This window comes from Primulina tabacum, chromosome 7 (assembly GCF_025594145.1).
Source record: "Primulina tabacum isolate GXHZ01 chromosome 7, ASM2559414v2, whole genome shotgun sequence".
Taxonomy (NCBI): Eukaryota; Viridiplantae; Streptophyta; class Magnoliopsida; order Lamiales; family Gesneriaceae; genus Primulina; species Primulina tabacum.
In genome coordinates this window covers 26,463,934-26,468,875 of record NC_134556.1, presented here as the reverse complement: position 1 = coordinate 26,468,875, position 4,942 = coordinate 26,463,934, and the positions used below count along the sequence as shown (strand labels likewise).

General features: G+C 31.9%; 1 non-coding gene across 1 annotated transcript; it reads left to right on the top strand.

Moving 5' to 3' along the window:
- Positions 1-3,296: 3,296 nt before the first annotated feature.
- Positions 3,297-3,405, top strand: LOC142552455 (small nucleolar RNA R71). Its single transcript, XR_012821785.1, has one exon. It is a non-coding gene; the product is annotated as a small nucleolar RNA R71 (small nucleolar RNA).
- The last annotated feature ends 1,537 nt before the right edge of the window (positions 3,406-4,942 follow it).

The window sequence follows — 4,942 nt, the reverse complement described above, 5'->3', positions numbered from 1 at the left end:
AATGTCAAATTATTGGAGCAACAAAATCCATCGTATCAGTCGTGGCTTTGCATCCTGTTTGGTAAACAAATATCTAATAGTAGAATGATCAGTAAACACAATAGTCGTTGATCCAATCAAATAAGAACGAAATTTATCTAATGCAAATATTACAGCAAGTAGTTCTTTTTCAGTTGTGGAGTAATTCATTTGAGCATTGTTTAAAGTTCTACTTGCATAATATATCACATAAGGCTTACCGTTTCTTCTTTGACCAAGTACTGCACCGACTGCATAATCACTCTCATCGCACATGATTTCAAATGGTAAAGACCAATCAGGAGGTTGCATGATAGGAGCTGATGTTAAATGTCGAATGATTTTATCAAAAGCATTTTGACATTCTTGAGTCCACTCAAATGCAGTGTCTTTTGTTAAGATGTTACAAATGGGTTTAGAGATTAAACTAAAGTCCTTTATAAACCTCTTATAAAATCCAGCATGTCCCAAAAATGAGCGAATTTCTTTAATGGTTTTTGGAGGGGGTAAATTGGCAATGACATCAACTTTTGCTTTATCAACTTCAATTCCATGAGATGACACGACATGTCCCAAAACAATTCCAGAAGTAATCATGTAATGACATTTTTCCCAATTTAAAATAAGACCTTTTTCCTCGCATCTTTTTTAAACTTTTTCCAAATTTTCAAGACAATTATAAAATGTATTCCCAAAGACAGTTAAATCATCCTTGAAAATTTCCAAACAATTTTCAACCATGTCGCAAAAAATGCTTAGCATACATCTTTGAAATGTTGCTGGGGCATTGCATATTCCAAATGGCATCCTTCTAAATGCAAATGTTCCAAAAGAACATGTGAATGTAGTTTTATCTTGATCTTCGAGTGCAATGGGAATTTGATAATAACCTGAATATCCATCAAGAAAACAGTAGTATGGATGACCTGTTACTCTTTCTAAAATTTGATCCAAAAATGGTAATGGAAAATGATCTTTTCTAGTGGCGTCATTTAATTTTCTATAATCAATACACATCCGCCAACTAGATGGGACTCGACTTGTTAACAATTCGCGTTTTTCATTTTTTATCACTGTGATGCCAGAATTTTTTGGAACTACTTGTGTTGGGCTTACCCACTTACTATCAGAAATAGGGTAGATAATCCCAACAGCAAGTAGTTTGAGAACTTCAGTTTTCACAACATCTTTCATGTGTGGATTTAATCTCCTTTGTGGTTGTTGAGATGTTTTAGCATTTTCTTCTAAATGAATTTTGTGTGTGCAAATTAGTGGATTAATGCCCTTGAGATCTTTTAGTGTCCAACCAATTGCATTTTTATGTCTTTTAAGCATATCAACTAATTTATCTTCTTGATCACTTTCTAGTTTGGAAGAAATTACCACCGGATATGTTTCATCTTCTCCAAGAAATGCATACTTCAATTCTTCTGGCAAGGGTTTTAACTCCAATATGGGTGGTTCGTCTTTGTTCTCATATTTTGCATCAAATTCTTTCTCTGATCCTGGTAACGAGTGATACCTGATAAAATCATCAAGATCAATTTCAATATTTTCTTTAACAGTTTCAATTGAACAAATATCTAATTGATCACGAGTACTCCCTTCTTGAATGTTTTCTTCCACAAGAGTTTCAATAAGATTTTCATCTTCACTTTCATCTCCTTTGTCATGTGGTTGCTTACAAAGATTAAAAACATTAAGCTCAAATGTCATGTTACCAAATGACAACTTTATTATTCCATTCCTGCAATTTATAAGAGCATTAGAAGTTGCTAAAAATGGACGACCCAGAATTACAGGAATTGCATTACAAGCTTCGATAGGTTGTGTATCTAAAACTATGAAATCGACAAGATATACAAAGTTATCAACTTGAACCAATACGTCTTCTACCACACCTCTTGGCACCTTAACAGATCTATCGACAGGTAAAAGTGTTACCGAAGTAGGTTTTAACTCGCCTAGATTGAGTTCTTGATAAACTGAATATGGAAGTAAATTCACACTAGCTCCAAGATCAAGCAAGGCTTTTTTAATCTTTCGTTCTCCAATAATATATGAAATAGTAGGACAACCAGGGTCTTTGTATTTCAAAGTATTATTATTTTGAATGATTGCACTTACTTGTTCGGCTAAAAATACTTTCTTTTTCACATTCAATTTTCTTTTCACAGTGCACAAGTCTTTCAAAAATTTGGCATATGATGGTACCTGTTTTATTGCATCTAATAAAGGAATATTAACTTTTCTTGTTTTAAAATATCATATATATCAGAATTCAAATTTGATTTTTTTGTATTTTTCAATGCATGAGGGAATGGTGGTGACAGTGTCTGTTGAACCTCCTCTTCGCAAGTTATGGGTTCCACTTCCTTACCTTTTGGAGTTGATTTATCATCATCTTCACAAGGTTCAAGAATGGATTTTTCCACAACCTTACTACTTCGAAGGGTAAGAACAGATTTTACCTGATCCATCGGTTGAGTTCCAGAAGTTCCAGTTTGTGAATGATGATCCTTGGGATTAGATGTTGTGAAGGAAATTTACCTTTTTCATTAACATTAAGTGCAGATACAAATTTAGCAAGAGTATTTTTCAAATCTGTCATGATTTGAGCAGTTTGAGTATTGATAGACTCTTGCTTTGCAATGAAAGAATTCAATGTATCTTCAAAATTTCTTTTAGGTGGAGGAACCTAAGGTGCATAATTTTGAAAATTTTGTTGATTTTGGAAATGTGGTTGTGAAAATTGTGCAGCATTATTATTCCTTCCAACTAAAATTTGGATGATTTCGCCAACCTGGATTGTAATTTTGAGGAAATGCTTCAAAATTTGGCCTTTTGAAATTCTTCAAAACATTGACTTGTTCATGGAGACATTCTTTAAAAGAGGGCAAAGTGAGACAATCTTTTGTAGAATGATCACTTGTATCACAGATGTGACACGCAATTTCTTGAATAGCTTTTAATTGACCATTTTTTTCAATTCAAGTGCCTCAACTTTTCTTGCCAAAGAGGTAAATCTAGCTTGAAGATCATGTTCATCTTTGAGAGTGTACATACCTCCACCAGATGTAGGAGATTGAATCTTGTTTGATGGTTCGATTGTACCTATAGTGTCCCAATTTTGAGCATTTTCAGCTAATGAATCGAGATACTCAATTGCCTCGTTTGGATCTTTATCTTCAAATGTTCCATTACACATAAATTCAACCATTTGCCTATCTTTAGGTGTTAAGCCTTCATAAAATTGAGAAACAACTCTCCAAATTTCAAAACCATGATGTGGACAAAGATTAAGCAATTCTTTGTATCTATCCCAACACTGATAAAAAGTTTCTCCTTGTTTTTGAGTGAAAGTGATGATTTGCTTTTTGAAAGAATTTGTTCTATGAGATAGAAAAAACTTTTTCAAAAATTGTTGTTGCAATTCATCCCAAGTTCGAATGGATCCCGATCTAAGATTTTGTAGCCAAGTTTTAGCTTTATCTTTTAAAGAAAAAGGAAAAAGCTTAAGTCGAATGGTGTTCATGCTACAATTTAGATCATAATATGTGTTGCACACTTCTTCAAACTCTTGTAAATGCATGTATGGATTTTCAGAATCTAAGCCATGAAAATTGGGTAAAAGTTGGATAATACCAGGCTTAAAATTGAAATGAGATGCATCATGGGAAAAACTAGACATGAAGGTGCACTAGTACGTGTAGGATTCATGTGATCTCGAAGTGTTCTTCGTTTATCAAGATCATGTTGAGATTGAATTTCATCTTCCTTTTCTTGGATGGGTTCTTCCGCCATGTTTTGTAAAAATAAAGGGTTATTTAGAATGAGTCGACCACTAAGTGTACGTGACCAAATGCTCATGCAAATTCAAATGCAAAAGAATAAAAACACACAAAAGCAATAAAAATTCAAATAAAGAAAAATAAACTATAAACAAAATTAAATAGACTTCAAATTAAATTATACTTCCCCGGCAGCGGCGCCAAAAACTTGTTGCGACTTTGATTGTTGCACTCCCAAGAGCAGGTTGTCCACAAGTAGTATAATTCGATGAGTTCGAATATCGTATCCACGAGGAAGCTAAGGTAATTACAAGTCCACTACAATGTCTTTTTGTTTTTGTTCTTGTTTTTTAGTTGTTTGAACCTTTAATTGGTAATTTTTAATTGTTCAAATTTTAATTAAGTAGTTGAGATTAAAGGATCCACTCTTGGTATTTTAATAAAGTTAACATTAACGAACATTATTGAAATCCACTTAATAAAATGGTTCCAATATATTAAATAATCATATTTATATTATGTTATATATTATTATCTTATAAGTATATAATATATACAAAAACTTATAAATGTTGTCAAGTATTTATTGTGCTATATATATATTTGTAAACACTAAATCAAGGTTCCCACTTTAAATGGTTGGTAAAACCAAACTAACATTTAAATGGTACCAAGAAATTAATATTATGATATATTTATATATAGTAAATCAAGGTTCCCACTTTAAATGGTTGGTAATACCAAACTAATATTTAAATGGTTCCAAGAATTTAGTGTAACGTATAGCAACAATAAATCAAAACTCCCACTTATAAGTAGGGTATAAAAATGCTTAAAGAAATAAATATAACATAAACAATAAATAATGATTAAATAATATAAAACATAGATTCTTACCTTTTAGTAACCTTATTATCATGCCAAGAGTTTCACCTTTTCATCTCAACTTTAGGAAGTTAGCTATTCATTATTCAAAGTGTAAAACTTTGAATATGAAATTAACATGCTAATTATATTTAAATGAAGAAATAAAGAAAAAATATAGAGAGAAATATTATGAACTCAAAGGTTTGTTCATAGAATGAGGGATATCTCAATACATTACAATGCACCCTATTTATAGCCAAATTTGG